The 16317-nt window shown below is 39.2% G+C and overlaps 1 protein-coding gene and 1 long non-coding RNA gene across 6 annotated transcripts in view; both read left to right on the top strand.

Annotated features, from left to right (window-relative positions):
* PDE4B (phosphodiesterase 4B) overlaps positions 1-16317 on the top strand; it is a 542770-nt gene that overhangs the window by 255312 nt on the left and 271141 nt on the right.
* Positions 1-16317, top strand: part of LOC112647182 (uncharacterized) — a 35182-nt gene that overhangs the window by 17893 nt on the left and 972 nt on the right. For 2 of the 5 annotated variants that reach the window (XR_003128161.3, XR_003128164.3), the window contains exon 3: positions 7543-7644. The exons of 1 other annotated variant lie outside the window; for it this stretch is intronic. This is a non-coding gene — a long non-coding RNA (uncharacterized LOC112647182). Of the gene's footprint in view, positions 1-3764; positions 3883-5474; positions 5543-7542; positions 7645-16317 lie in introns of all 5 variants that reach the window. 2 more of the 5 variants (XR_003128163.3, XR_003128162.3) reach the window with 2 other exon arrangements.

Below are 16317 nucleotides of genomic sequence, written 5' to 3'. Positions count from 1 at the left end.
GAGAAGATAGCATGTTGGTTTTTCAGACACTGTGGGCAGCCAGAAAGCCTTCTCCTTTACTGAGATCATACAACTTTATAGGTAGGAGAGATTTAGAGGTGGACTTATCCATTTCTTTCATTCTTAAGGGGAAAACACTGGGGGACAAAGAAAATAAGATGATGTATTTAAGGCTGTCTCCTGTATGTCAGTCAGCATTCCCTCTGCAGCACCAGTACATTCCCAAGGCATAGCTTGGGTTTACCTTTGTCTACACTCTATGCCCTCATCTCTATTAACCTACCCCAAAGCCACCATAAATAAATATACACAAAGAGGCTGCTCATGTAAATGAAGCTTCAAGACAAATCCTTCACCGGGTACTTTCCCTGTAATAAAAATTCTTGAGGTTGATGAATATTGTAGGGAATGCTTAAGAAATAATGAGAATGCAGTGACGTTTAAGAATGGTGTGCATCTATCTAAATAGGATGGACCTTCCTCCAAAAGGTTCTACATCCAAACCACTACCAAGTGAAGGAGACACACCTGGATTCTTCTATACTTACTGTATTAAGACTTTTTCTTATCTCTTCTCAGTGCTAACATTTTTAAACATTGCATGGACACTTTTTTTGGGGGGGGTGGATTTTGTTAATAAAAAATTTACTACCGAAATGGTTTTAAATTTTAGTTTGTAAATTTAACATTTCTTTGGAGAGAACATCCAGGTAGCTCTCCAGTTTATGAAGTGATTAGATTGCGAAGCTTTCTCTTTCAGAGAGTGAACATGGCAGTTCTGAGGATACAATGCCTATATAGCGTCACCTTGCAAAATGGCCCCAAAATGGCCACCTCACTAGAGTGTTTTGTTCTTCCATTCCGAAAGAAAAGAACAGGCTGAAGTGCAATTGATGAACCACACAGGATATGTATCTCCTGAATACCTGTTCTATTCTAAGTACCCTGATAGGTTCTAGGAAAACCAAGGCAAATCATATATGGTTTCTGCACTTGAAGTTCTACAGTTTAGTGGAGGAGAAAGACAATTTCTATTTCTCCAAACCTATTTCATGGCGTTATAGTGAGAATTCAATGAGGCAGTGTTGGCTAAGGTTTTAGAATAGTGCCTGGACAATAAAGCCTCAATACTAGATCCAATGCTTTATGATAACATGAATTATGATTGAATAAATGGAAAGCCCAGTGGTAGGAGTCTTAGGAACCCTGCCATATAAGCAGTTCATAACACTTTCCTTTTCCAGCCTATCCTGACCCATTCTCCCCATTCTTACCTTCTGTTCTTTCTTTGGTATATGATATAATGATGTGGCCATGTCTTCCTTTTACACTGTTTGAAAGAAAAATATAGCCACTTTCAAGTTTTAGTTGGCAACAAACTCAATAGGAGGCCAAATAACATGTATCTTCCCAAATTAAATATTAACTAATTTTAAAGATTTTATTTATTTTAGAGAGAGAGAGAGCACAAGCAGGGGGAAAGAGCAGAGGGAGAGGGAGAAGCAGACTCCTTGCTGGGTAGGGAGCCTGTTGTGGGGATCAATCCCAGGATCCTGAGATCATGACCTGAGCTGAAGGCACATGCCTAACTGACTGAGAAACCCAGGTGCCCCCTAAATATTCATTTAAGTTGTATCAGTAAATGTAGAAGTTCTAGAACTCTGGAGGAAATCCTACTCTAATATGTGTGGACCACATTTGGAACATTGAGCCCTGTTTTGGATGCTGTCCTTAAGGACATTAACAAACTAGTGAGCATCCCAGGAAGGGAGTGTAGGTTGCTGAATGGTATGGAAGCTACAGGAAAGAAGGAAAGAATTTAAAAGCATAGAGATACTTAGTACGGAAAAAAGTAGAAATAGGGTATAGGAGAGCTACCTTTAAATATAAGAAGGGCTCTGTGGGCAGAGTGCTCTTTGGAAAAGTCAAGGCTGGGAACGGAGTCCCTCAGACATTGCTTTTATTTGGTGGGCCCTGTAGGTAGAGCATAGGTCAATAATACCTGCTGTTTAGGCAGACACAACTTCCCATTTGACTCATTGTTTGTGTCAAAAGGTTCTAGAGGTGTGATTGTTCATTTTTATGCTCTCTGAAGAGGAGTTGGAAGTCCTTTGGTTTAATGAACTAATTTGTACACTTATAATGGTACACATATCCAAATGTTTTCTGGGTCAGAAAATATTGTTAGTATCAGTGACATCTACTTGCCTTTAGAGAGGAGCAATTAAGGCAAGCTTTCTTTCACTTGATCATTATTTGATATTTATTCATATAGTGCTAATTAAGCCAACCACTTATTTAAGAGAAGCTTACTGAACAAAGATACGTTGACAAAAGAGAATTAATCCCCTGTACTTTGAGAACCTAAGTCCTATAAACAGTGCCTTTTAAAAAAATTGTGGTGAAATAAATGCAATATTTATCATTTTAACCACTTTATTCAAATGCAATGGCATTCAGTATATTTACAGTGTTTTACAACTATCAGGTTATCTAGTTACAGAACCTTTTTGTTACCTAAGAGGGAACTGTGTATCCATTAAAATAGTCATTCCTCATGTTCCCCCCCTCCATCCCGTGACTACCACTAACCTGCTTTCTGCTTCTGTCCCCATGAATTTGCCTATTCAGGGTTTTTCATATAAATGGAATCACAATAAGTAGCCTTTAATGACTGGCTTCTTTTACTCAGCATAATTGTTTGAAGGCTCATCTGTGTTGTAGTATGTACCAATACTTTATTTCTTTTCGTAAATGAATATTGCATTATCTAGATATACCACATTTTGTCTATCAGGTGATGGACATTTGAGTTGTGTCCTCCTTTGGTTATTGTGAATGGTTATGCTATGAATGCTTTTGCAAAAGTTTTTGTTTTCAGTTGTTTGTGTACATATCTAGGAGTGGAATTTCTGGGTCATATGCTAATTCTTTAACTTACTTGGGAACCTTATTTTTCTTTTTAAGTGAGACTTCAGGTCTTATATTCCCTGGTGTGTCTTGAGCTTATGAATTTAGAAAAGTCGTCAGTGTCTTTATCCCCATCTCTAGAGATTTAGCAATATCCACTTAGATATAAAAATGAGAAAAAAAATCAATTCATAATGGCGACCGAAATCCTGGAAACAAATTATTAGGAAAGATACAGGTCTAGAAAGGAATTGCTGCATGTTTTCAGGCCAGCAGGCCATATCATTTCTTTTTCATAAGATGTTATGCAACTGGGACCCTGCACCTCCTGCTTGCAGGTTGGTCTCTATACCATGCAATGGGATGATGTCTTCCAGGCCTCTTGCGCTTGTTAAACCCTAGCTTTTGAGGATGCCAGGGTGGCTCAGCGGTTAAGCGTCTGCCTTCAGCCCAGGGTATGATCCTGGAGTCCTGGTATCGAGTCCAACGTCGGGCTCCCTGAAGGGAGCCTGCTTCTCCCTCTGCCTATGTCTCTGCCTCTCTCCTTCTGTGTCTCTCATGAATAAATAAATAAAAATCTTTAAAAACAAAAACAAAACCCTGGCTTTTGCTAATGTTTGCCAGGCAGAAATATGCTTCCAGATTTTGATTTCTCAAAAGACACTGGAAGTCTGGATTTTTATATGATTTTCTGAGTTGTAAATGTCGCCAATTCATTCCCATTAAAGAAAAAGCAACAAAAAACAACAAGAATACAACACCGAGCAAAACAAGACTGGGAGTTGAATTTGGCTAACAGGCCATCAATTTACTATTTCTGCTCTTTTTTTCTTTATGAATCTACCACCACTCAGAACACTGTAAAAGCAGTAAAGTCAACAACAGCCAGTGCACTTATACTAAGTGCTATGTTTCAGAACTAATCGAAGGATTTGACATATGTCAGCTTAATTCTCCTGATAGTTTAATGAGGTAGGTGCAATTTCCTTATCCTTATTCCCGTAGAGCACTTCTCAGAGTACTTCAGTTATTTATTTACGAATTTGACTTTCTTTATATGTGAAGCAACTTATGGGCAGGCACCATGTTTTGTTTATATTTATGACCCCTTGACTAAGTCCGGTGCCAAGTATATGTAGATACACTCTAAATTTCGGTAAAGTGAGTGAATGAATTGTATCTGTCCCAGACTATAATTCTTGTCTACTCTGCAATAGTAAGAATAATCACTAACACTGAAGGCTTCATGTGGTTGGGGCAGAATCAGGCACATAGCTATTATTTTATTAATAAAGTCCACACTCCTTCACACTATGAAGAAGCCAGTTGTTTGCTGTCTAGAAATAGACTTTCTGCTTCAAATCTTTCCTTTGCCTGTTAAACTTTGTGTGATCATGGTCAAGTAACATACCTCTGTGTACCTAATTTTAATTATCTTCAAAATGGTAGTAGTGATGTAATGGTAACCATGACTGGCCTGTTCCAATGTTGACCACTGGCTCTGGACTGTTGTAAGCAACTTATATGAATTATCTCTCTTAGTGATATCGAGCTCCTGGATTTTGTGAGAATTAAATGAGTTAATTCATGTAAAGCATTGATATTCTGCTTGGCACACAGTGAGCAATCAGCATAGTTGACTATTACTATTATGCCCATTTTTGCAAAGAGGAAGTTGAGTAGTAGATTAGTGAATAGTCCAAGGTTACACGGCTAGCGAACTGCAGAATCGGGATTCAGACTCTGCCTGTTTGGCTTAAGACTTTTTTCCTTAACCAGTGTGCTGTACTGCCCATCCCCCTGTATATTCCTTCCTCTAACCCCTCTTTCCATGGCGGCAACCTCTACTTAGTCCCTAGAATACAGTCAAAATCAGTTCCTTCTTCCTTCTCCAAGCTACTTTGTTCTTTATTGGGCAATTCATTTTGTACAAAACTGTGAAATCCCTCCCTCTCCCACCCTTATGCTAAAGTGTACTTTCAATTTTGTCATAGATTTCAGCTCTTATTTTCTGCACCATGGTCTAGCACAGGAGCTTTGATGAAAACCACATAGTGCATGGGGGGTTCTATCTGGTTTAGAACCATTTTTTAACTTTGATCAAAAACCATTTTTATTGTTTCAAAGTGCGGATCATTTATAGCTTTGGGGAAGGGTGTGGCAGGAACAGAAGGAAAAAAAAAAATCACTCTAACTACCCATCCATGAATTCACCTATTCGTTCCAGAAATGTTTTGTTTTAGAACCTCTACTAGGGGGATGCCTGGGTGGCTCAGCAGTTGAGCATCTGCCTTCAGCCCAGGGCGTGATCCTGGAGTCCCGGGATCAAGTCCCACATCGGGCTCCCTGCATGGAGCCTGCTTCTCCGTCAGCCTGTGTCTCTGCTTCTCTCTCTCTCTCTCTCTGTATCTCTCATGAATAAATAAATAAAATCTTAAGAAAAAAAAAAAAAAACAATACAACTCCTACTGATTGAGTCACTGTAGCACAGGTGCCCCTGCCGGTGATTTGAGGGAGCTTGGGGATTCTGACCTTTTATCTCTGTCACCTTATTTACGTGGTAGGCTGCAGGTTACATGCGATATGTCGGATAGACCCGCACTCCTCTCAATTCCCTGTGATATTCTGCAAGGTGGGTAATGCAGTGTATTGCACATAGTTTATGTAGTATACCTGTAAAGCCAAATGTAATGCAGCTCATCAAATGCAGCCAATTCAAGAAACTTCAGAGAATGTGCCACAAACTGTTTAAGAGAGTAGAGAGGATTATTTAGAGAAAAGATTAAAGGAGCTAATTACACACAGCTTGAGTGAGCAGAAACTAAAGGGGAGAGTTAATGGTTCCTTGATATTATTTGAAGATGCTAAATGATGAGGAGGAAACAATATTTTGTATAATATAATGAAGAGCTGTTAAGAGCAGAGAGACAGAATTGAGAATGAGGATATTAAGTGAGGTACGTATGAATACTATTAAAAATAAAATGTATAATATCGTGAAGTAGTCTTTCCAGTTATAAGGTAGAAGGCTTTCTTGAAGAAATAAGAATAAGCATAAACACGGACTAAGGAGTTTTTAAAGAAAACAATTCGAATACTTGTTGAACAGTTTAAATAATCTGCTAATTTTTGGTGTTTATTAGTGTCTAATTTGAGCAATCCTTTTTATTCCAACAAAGGCCCATACCATCCTCAGATGTTCCTACAACACATAGTCCTGCAAAATCCTAGGTCTGTAACTCTGAGAGGCCCAGAGTAGCAGTATTAAACAAATTGCTCTTTAGAATTTTTTTTTCATTGGCACACCTCTGAGAGGAATGGGAGCTGTTGCCCAGCCTGTGACATTTGCATGTTCTTGTGCCACTGTGTTTTCCTTTCCCCACGCGAGAAAGTTTCCAGCCCACACAGGAAGGCCATGTCAAAATGTTACTAACCCAGCTCCCAAAATCATAGCATTCAGTGTATGTGTGTGTGTTTTGTTTCGTTTTTTTTTTTTTTTTTGCATTTAGCTTTTTAAAATTGATTTCGTCATTTTTATTATTTCAATTTAAAAAAAATTCTAGTTAGTTAATATCTATGGTAAAATTAGTTCCAGGGGTAGAATTTAGTAATGCATCACTTACATGTGCACTGCAGTGCTCACAAGTGCCCTCCTTAATGCCCATCCCCCACCCACTTTCCCTCCATCAACCCTCAGTTTGTTCTCTATAGTTAAGAGTCACTTGGCATTTGCTTCCCCCTCTCTCTCTTTTTCCCCCCTTCCCCTATGTTCTTCTGTTTTGTTTCTTAAATTCAGTGCATGCTTTGCAGCAAGCTGTTATCAAGGCAGTGTACACCCGGAGCAGCCAGAGTAGCCCTGCCAAGCCTCTTCCCTGGAACTACCCTCAACAGCTCAGCCTCAGGCCACCATAGATTTGCATCTGCGCTTTATCTCCATTTATTTTGTGTGTCCATTAGCAAGATATGTCCCAAGGTATCAGAAAAGCCTAAGAGAACTTATTTTATGAGGCTGGGAATGCTAAAAATCCTTTCCATATAAATTAATGGTAATTGCTTCTTCATTTCATGCCATTTCAGCTTATGAAAGGTTTCATAAGAATGTTCTAGTTTGAGGTAGTGGAGAAACTGTATCATCATTGAATACATGGACAAAGGTTTTGGTGTATGGATGCTATTGTTGAGATAGCCTGAATTCGTAATAAAAATTATAAGAAGTGTAACCTATGATGGGAAATATGTAAAACAAAGTGTATGTGTGTGGAGGGAGGGGGAGTAATGTCTTCACAAAAGTGTCCCTAGGTGCTAACAGAGAAGCCCTATCCTACAGGTAGCACCAAGGCAGTCACCTGTGTATTACAGGCACGTTCTTTTTGGCTTTCTTACTCCCTATCAGAATGTTGTAGATGGTTAATAAGTGGCCTTCCTTATTATCTTTAGTCTTAGTGCAGACCTTCTGAATTTTCCTTCCCTTTTTCTTCTTGGTCTGCTTAACTCCTTGCTTTGGAATGTCATGCAGAGCTTTCTCCATGGTCTTTCCCTTCCACGAGAGCCAGCTCCCTGAGTACCAACTCTAGGGCTCTTCCTCTGAATTTATAAATTCTGTTAATCCTTGCCTCTTCCTTTTCCTTCCAGCTTGAGGACAATTAGCTACTTCTTGGCAGTTACTAAGACCTGGCTTACCTCAGCATCCTTATTTCTCTTTTAATCATCTAATATCTGCGCAACAAATTCCCTGTAAGTAAACTCCCTTGGTTTGAAATATCTAGGTTGGTTTTGGTTTTAATGACAGGACCCTGAACAAAATACTCACCCCCAGGGTTCCTGTGTGAGTATCAAATGAAATAATGTTGTGAAAAGCACTTAATCTAGTACCTGACCTTTAAAAACATTCAAGAAATGGTGGTCTCTGGTATTATGCAGAGACCAGCTTCTGGAGCTTTCCTATTTCAAGATTGGGTCAGTCAGGCCCTGGAAACATTGTGAGCCATAACTTTCCATACTTTAATGATGAGAGCCAGCTCCTGAATAACCAGAATACCCACAGAGATGGTGAACAGATCACCTGAGGGTTGGATATACTGCCACTGGTCAGTTGGTATTACAAAAGTTTGCCTTCAGTGCTTGGTGATAGATAAAAAGCTCATTCTTTTCAACAGAAATCAAGTACTATGTATGAAGAAGTATACACTGGGGAAGTGTACCTGTCACATAGTCAGCACACAGTAGTACTGGGAAGAAGGCCTAGGCACTGTCAGAGTGCAAGAGTTTGGGCAAGTAAATCATCAGTCTCGACTGCCATCAATTCTTCTTCTCCATCAGTTCCTGCAGCTATGGGTAGTAAATGCAGAAATAACTGATATTCATAAAGATGTCTCTGAGTCATAATCTAAAGTAGTGGTTCTCAGTCCTGGTTTTACATTATAATCATCTGAGTCATTTAACAAAGAGTCTGATGTTCTTGGCCCAACCTTCAGAGATTCTAATTTAATTCATGTGGGGTGGGGCCCAGGGAATTGGTATTTTTAAATCTCTCCAGTTGATTCTAAGGTGCAACTAAATCTCTAATCTAAAGATAAATTACATATCTAGCATACTCTCATTAAGGTGACAGGAGACCAGATAGTACATATTTTTAAATATTCCCATTGTAAATGTCTTTCTTTGAGGGATGAGGGCTTTCTTTTAGCTTTCTGAGAAACTGGATAATGTTCATTGCCTTAGATTCATCCCTATAATTGTTTCCTCTGTGTACATTTGGTCTACGATGGCTCTTCTTACAGTGTAGAGATACCTAAAATACTTCATAGAACTAGTTCTAATGTAGTAACTGAGAAATTCTTAATTCAGTTGAAGCTGTTTACTACAAAAAACATTGTCCATAGAAGTGAATCAGGCAGTGTGTGTGTGTAGCTGCAGATCCTCTGGATTTGCCTGCTAAAATGCCATGTGCTCACTTCATAAGTCACTTCTTTGAAAGTATCATCAGATGTCTGGAAGGGGGGGGTTGTAAAAAAAAACTCTTGAAATGGGTTAATGTATTTTGTGTAGCCTCATAACTGAGAAGTCAGAATGGAAACATACATGTGAAAGAAGTGAGAGAATAAAATGAGAGAAGCACTGGAGCACGGCAGCATTCACTCCTGCTCCCAAGTCCTAACATTTATTAATGCGCATCTCCCTTGCACATTTAATAGGGCAGCTTTGTAGTGTGTCTTTTACTGTTATCTTTTGGTTTTATTTTACTTGTCACATTGACTTTCCCCTGCTCAATATTCCTACCCTTGAGAACAAAGCCTGCTTTTTTTTTCTCTTTAGGGACCTTGCTTATTCACAGTAGGTAGTCAATTTAAACCTAAGGGAATGCCTACCTACCAGTGGAATTGATATGAAGAGTAGATGTCTATGAAGTGTAAGGTATATAAAAGTCAACTGGCTCCCATTCCTTCTGTTTTTTCTTTTGACAAGACTTTCTGTTTTTCCAACGCTCATTCCCACTCTTTTTTTTTTTTAATATTTTATTTATTTATTCATGAGAGACACAAATTGAGAGAGGCAGAGACACAGGCAGAAGGTGAAGCAGGCTTCTCACAGGGAACCCGAGGGGGGCTCCATCCCGGATCCTGGGATCACGACCTGAGCCGAAGGCAGACTCTCAATGCTGAGCCACCCAGGCGCCCCTCATTCCCACTTTCTTGAGAAAGTGCATAGTCTTTGGCCTCAGAAGGCATAAATCTGAATCCTGGCTCTGTCATTTTCTCATTGAGTGACCTTAGGCAGATTGCCTAAACTTGCTGTGCCTCATTTTAAATGAAGATAACAGCAGTGTCTGCTGTATAGGAATTTTGTTAGGATTGAAATAAGATAGTTCATGTAAAGCCTTACAAAATGCTCAGTAGAAAGTGCTCAGTGAATCTTCACAATTTTTATTGGGGGCAGTCATGAATGTTATTTATTTCTTCATTCCATTTATTTTCCACAAATAAAATTCACTCGTGAATTCCTTATTCATTAATAAAAACATTTTAAAATGTTTCGAATATCTTCTATGCTTGAAGTACAATGCTAGGCACTCGTGAGTGAGATAGAAATGTTATTTTACCTTCTGGAATTCAAAATCTAGTGGGAGATAAAGATTAACAGCAGGCAATTAGTAAGAAAATTACTGTGATTAGACTTGACCTTTGACTCATTCATTCCCCCCCCCCCCCCATAGTCAATCACAAAATCCTTTCCAAAGAAAGGAACAAAACATTTTCTTTAAAGTGTTTCCAAGCCTCCCTTTTGCAGTCCTCTGCATTCTGTACTTTGTCGTTTTGTGCCCATCACCACAACAGCCTTCTAGTTAGTGTCCACGCCTGTAGGATTTTCTCGTTCCTTCTCTTCCTCCATGACCACATTAATCTTCTTTAAACACTGCTTTCATCATGTCACTACCCAGTTCAGTAACTCTAAACAGCTCATCTGTTCCTCCCCTATCAAGTCCAAAGTTATCTGCTAACTTACAGGACCACCCACCATTTGTCCCCAACTCTCTGTAATCATGTCTCCACTTCTCAGGGTGTAGCAGCTGCTGTAGGACGATAGACTCTGCATGCTGGAGACACTAAACCTTGCCTCCAGACTTGTCACTATTGTCATAGGCATGGCTAACTTTTAAGTGTTGAAGATGTGGTTAGTATTGTATAGCTGTTTTACAGAGCTTATCTCTAATGTGTATGCAAGTGAGACTCCATGGACATCATTTTCCTGATTTACAAATGAAGGAAAGGATTCTGAGAGGTTAAGGCATCCCCTTAAGGAATTTGCCTATGTCATGTCAGAATTCAAACCCATGCCCGTCTCACTTCAACTTTCTTCTCTTTTCACTGCACCTCTACACAATGCTGTACTTCGTACTATGCTATACTATACATGCTGTACACCCTATTCTACATAGTATTTGGTCCAGAGTATCTTTCTTCTCATTCTGTCAATCTAAAACCTTAAATCTCTCCATGATCTAAGTGCCAGTTCAAGTCTTAATCTCTTTTGGAAAACATCAAATTCTTCTTGCTTTTATTGATTTCCTTCGTCTTTGAATGCCTGCAATATTAACAATCTATATCACCTTGTTTTTAGCCTTTACCCTTGTAGTGTGTTTTATTTTTCTATACGTGCCAGTCTTCTTTCCCCAGCTACCTTGTGGGTACCTCAAGGGCAGGCACTCAATATTATTTCATAATCTCTCAGATGAGTACTTCGGATGTCTAGAGGCCCATATATAGAAGTGGGGGATAACATGCAAACAAGGGGATTCGAGATGGTAGATTTCATCTGTTTTTAGTTTTTTTTTTTTTTTTTTTTTTTTTTAAAGGATAGGTGACAGTCTCTTTGTTCTTCTAGGGGCTTTGTCTGGGTTTTGGTAAAAACTCAGGCTGTGATTTTGACTTGAGTGGAGGGGATTCTCACTGATGGGGACTGGTTGGAGTGTCAAGCAAGCAGCAAATTCAGCTGAGATTCCAGAGATGGTTTTTGTTTTGGCTGGAAACAGATGTACAAATCAAGAAACCCATGCTAACACCACCGTGTGCATAGAGCTAGGGCAGGAATGGTGGGAGATATGGGATTATTTTGATAGATTTAAGGGTGTGCTGATTTGTTTAGGTAGGACACAACAAATGTGAGGATGAGGCTGACAGTATATCTATGCAAGGAATTTGTCCTCATGGCCTTGTTGTCGGTTCTCTGTGTATGGAATAGGATCAAGTGGAGGTGCTTGTCAGTATTCACACTCCTGTGAGCCATCCAGATCCATCCAGGACCTACTGAGTTATTTTTTGGCAGATCCATGTTTTGGACAGATGCATGTTTTATAAACTCCCAAGTGATTGTCATGCAGACTAAAATTTGGGGGCCATTGAATTAGGGGCACAGTGGGTCAGAACCTGTGAGTTTCAGGGATGGGTATCTGCTCTTAGGCTGATTTGGAGCTGATATTAGACAGAACAATTTTAGTAGGACTTAGAGGATTAGATACCATTAAATTTTTTATGAAATATAGAATGATTAAGTGGTTTGGAGCAAGTCACTGAATTTAAAAAGGGATTTTATGAGAGAAGTACAGACAGGGAAATTTAGAAGCCCTCTTAATAATAGGAGAAGGTACAAATTTAATGAATGGGCAAATTTTAATATGAACTAGCAGCACATCCTGCCATTTACCTTCCTATGAAGCCGCTCTAAGAGCATCTAAGAAGTTTTATTTTGGGAGAAGGGAAATCTAGAGTGGCTCTACATGCAGCTAGGGAAATAATAACTTGGCAGCAGCTGAAAACAGAACCATAGGTTGCCATAATTAGCAGAATGGCTGGGCACTCTGATTCTAGAAATTTCTGCTGGATTCTGGATGGCACGAACACAGAGATCCAGGGTAGGCAGCGCATTTTCCCCTTGGTCTTGACAGGTTATGGGGTATCTTGACAAGCTTTGTTTGTGTTAGCATAAAAAATAAGTGTTTGACTACAGTTTTGTGCAGCTGTCCTTGGTAATGAGGCACTCAACCCACACTACTGCTTGTTGTGTTATTGTTTCATTTGTTTGTTGTAGTGATTTTAAATAGAGAAAGAAAGGAATTGGGGAAAATCCTTGAACCAAAGCAATTAGACAACTTCAATAATGAAATGCTACCCAGGCTTGGGCGATAGGAAATCTATGCAATCCCACAGCTAATGCTGTTCTCGCTATAGGGATTCATTGAGCTTATTTTATCAGCTCAGTGGGGTTTGATGTCTCTCTTCTGTGATGAGGGGGGGAGGGAGCAGAATTATACCAGGGTAATGAAACACACCCCTCCTGCATTTATGGAGTGTTTTATTAAAAGCATGTTACTTTGGCCTCATATACCAGTTGCAGTGAGCAGGTAAAAATGCCAAAGTAGCTCTCAGGGGAAACACTTTCCTTTGTGCTAATTTAAAATTCTTCAAAGAGCACCAGCCTGGTGTGATGTTAATATTTTGTATCTTTGCTACCTGAACTTTTCATAAAGGAGTTGGTAGGTGCAATATAGTAAAGGGATGTGTAGAATTTTAGAGTCACCTAACCAAGGCCAGCTTTTCACTGTGATCAGCTTTCAGAATCATTTTTGTCCTGACGTTCTACACTCTCGTTTATTTTCTTATGTCATTAATTATTAGGAAATTCTAATGAGTGAACAGGCCTATAACATTTGCTTATGAATACTGCCATTAATCACACTTCATTTTTAAAAAATTTTGTCAGTGAATTTTCATGATTTACTTCATTTCTGCACATTTTAACCCAACTTTGCTGTTTGCAAACTTACCATTAGTTCCATCCAAGTAGAATTTTATTCTCCAGCTTATCTTGCTCCTAATTCTTCCAAAACTTTAGGGCCCATGATAAGTTCTAGGACAATTAATTCCTACCACAGTAGGTATTAATCTCTATACAGGAGATAGACTTATAAAAACAAAATAAATTCAACACAGTGTGATAAGGATAATAGTAGAGGTGTTTGAAGAGAGAGATATAATGGAGAAAAGTGATGTTTGAATTGGATCATAAAAATTGAATGGAAATTCACCAGACTGTGAAGAGAAAGGTGCTCATGCCAGGGAGGGAGACATGCACCTCCAAGCACATAGAGTCATGAAAGAGCAGAATGTTAGATATATTCTGAGAGCAGTTGGTCATTTTGTGTCCATGAAGTGGGAGTTGGAGGGCAGAAGATAAAGCCAGACATGTAGAATCCAAATTGCAAAAGGTTACATTCTACACAGTTGAGCTTGAGGTTTACCCTACTAGAACTGGAAGGGCAGTCAATGGCTTTTAGTGGGGAGAGCGTATTTAAAGCAGCATCTTAGAAAGATTTCTCTGGCCAAAGGAGACAGAAGGGTTTGGAGTGGGCTAGCCTGGAAGCAGGGAGACCAGTTAAGAGGCTGTGGCAAAAGTTCTGAATATACCTGAAGGGAACTACAACTTGGGCTTAGGCCCTTGGGATGGAGAGACTTTGCTGAGCAAAGATCAAATGAGCTTGGTAGACAGCTGTTTGAAGTAGAGAGAGGGGAGGGAGAAAACACAAGTCCGAGTTTCTAACTTGAGGTGTTGGCTGGTGCTATGTTGGTCAATGCAGATGCATGAGGAGGTTTGTTAGCTATAGGAAGAAGTTTTAAAGACAAGAAGTTCAGTTTTGGAATCAGAGGTTCTGAGCACCTCTGGATATCCAAGTGGCAATGTCTAGTATTTATTAGATGAAGAGGCCTGAAGCCCAGAAAAGAAGTTTTGACAGGAAAAATGGTTCTGAAAGTGTGGGGACTTATTACTGGTGTACCGGAATCATAGCTTTTAATGCTATTAATAATGCTATGCCTGTAGCTTCATTACATAGATGGCTTCTTTAGAGGTTACTCTGAGTCTTTTTTACATCTTCTCTTGCTCTGTGAGATCTACTCTATATTGTATTTCTGATATTCTTTCACCCCAAATGGAGTAGAGACCTACCTATTTATCTTTTTTTCAATATCATCCTATTGAATATTCAATAAGGTGAACTGGGGAGAAATTGGACTGAGGGAGCCTGATAATCACTTGGATTTTTTCACAGATGCTCCAGGCCCCCTCTTCTGCCTGGAACAGTAGGATTATGTCCCTTGGGCTCCTGGAGATTTAGCTATGTCAGTAGTTTTTAGCTCTTAAAATATGAGTAGACAAACCATGTCATTCCTATACAGAAGCTTTAAGAACGAATTTGCGAATCACCATCCCCGCCCCCCCCCCGCCCCCCGCCGCTGTCTCTGCAGACAGGAGACAGGAGCCCTCATCAGCCAAGGTTCTTGAGTGACTGTAATAAGAGAGTCCCCCATATGACCCACTTAGGGAGTGTGAGTGAGTAATAAAATTTCCTGCAGGAAACCACTGAGCTTGTTATTCTCAGAGCATAAACCAGCCAGTCTGACTGGCAAAGAGCTAACCAGACGTGGGCTCCAGCCTGGTCTCTGTCACGAATTAACTAATTCTGAGCAAGTTGCACAACTTTGCTGAGCACCAGTTTCTTCATTTTTAGAATGGGAATAATGATACCGAGTTAGCCAGATCTCTGTGAGGATTAGAGACAGGGGTACTGAGTATCTTCTATGTAATAGCCATTCATGAATTTGCAGCTATTATTATAATTATGGACGGATTATATTATTATATTTATGGATGGTTACTCAGTTTTAGTATATTGATTTTGTAACACACTTTCAGATTTGTGATATACTCAGGTTTCTTGAGCATGTTATCTATACATTTATCTGATAAGGCGAAGGACATAACTGGGTGTTCATGCCAACATAGATCTTCTTATAGATATGCCATTTATTATGGACTGTCTTTATTTTTTAATATTTTATTTATTTATTTGAAAGAGAGAGAGAGAGAAAGAGACAAACAGAGAGCACACATGGGGAGGTACAGAAGGAGAGGGAGAAGCAGGCTCCCTGCTTAGGCTTGATCCCAGGACCCTGGGATCATGACCCAAGCTGAAGGCAGGCATTGAACTGACTGAGCCACCCAGACATCCCTGAACTATTTTTGGATAGTGTTGTACCAATAGTTCACCTTGAAATAGCTCCAAATTTTTCATCTTGTCCATGAAGATATAAAGCTCTTCTCGGAAGTGCCATATAAAAGAGGTTGCACTAAACCAGTCGCCTTGCTGAGACTGCATCTGAAATAATCACTTGGGTTTCTTGAATATTTGTAAACTATTTGTTTAGTAATATTCTGGATTCCATCTCCCCTCCCAGACAAGCCTCTTGTGTGCATTCTGAAATACACAAATAGGTTCTTAACTATTCTATTTACTTTCAACATAATCCTATATCAAAATTTACATCATTCTGCCATCATAGAGCTATCTGTCATAATCCGTTATCAGCTTATGCCATACCCTTTATTTAAAACTCTCCATTGGTCCCAAAAGACTATTGCTCACATGATAAAGTTTATGGAAGATTTTATCCATTTGAGTATCAATTGGAAAACTTAAATCTATGTGTGGAGAAGCATATAATACACCCTTGACTTAGGTGGCTGATAAATTTAACTCTTAGAAAATAGAAGAAGGGATGATAGGAATTGCATCCCATAACTTCATTTTGAAAAACAAAAATAGGTATTATGGAAGAGATGGGAACTTATGGACAAAGTGACTTTGACAAATGGACATATAAAGACTAGAGAAAAAAAAAGAAAAACTAGAGAAAGACAAGAAGTAAGTAAGGTAAATGTAGTTCTGGAATAATAGAAGAATTACCTTCAGAATTAGGTTTGAGACCTATAAAAGGAAATACCACTTACTGTGATGGTATGGTCAGACTATGAATCGTCTTTCTTCGAAGAATGGTGTAGGCTGGAAATATACTT

This window comes from Canis lupus, chromosome 5, assembly GCF_003254725.2.
Source record: "Canis lupus dingo isolate Sandy chromosome 5, ASM325472v2, whole genome shotgun sequence".
Lineage (NCBI taxonomy): Eukaryota > Metazoa > Chordata > Mammalia > Carnivora > Canidae > Canis > Canis lupus.
This window is presented reverse-complemented; position numbering and strand designations above follow the sequence as displayed.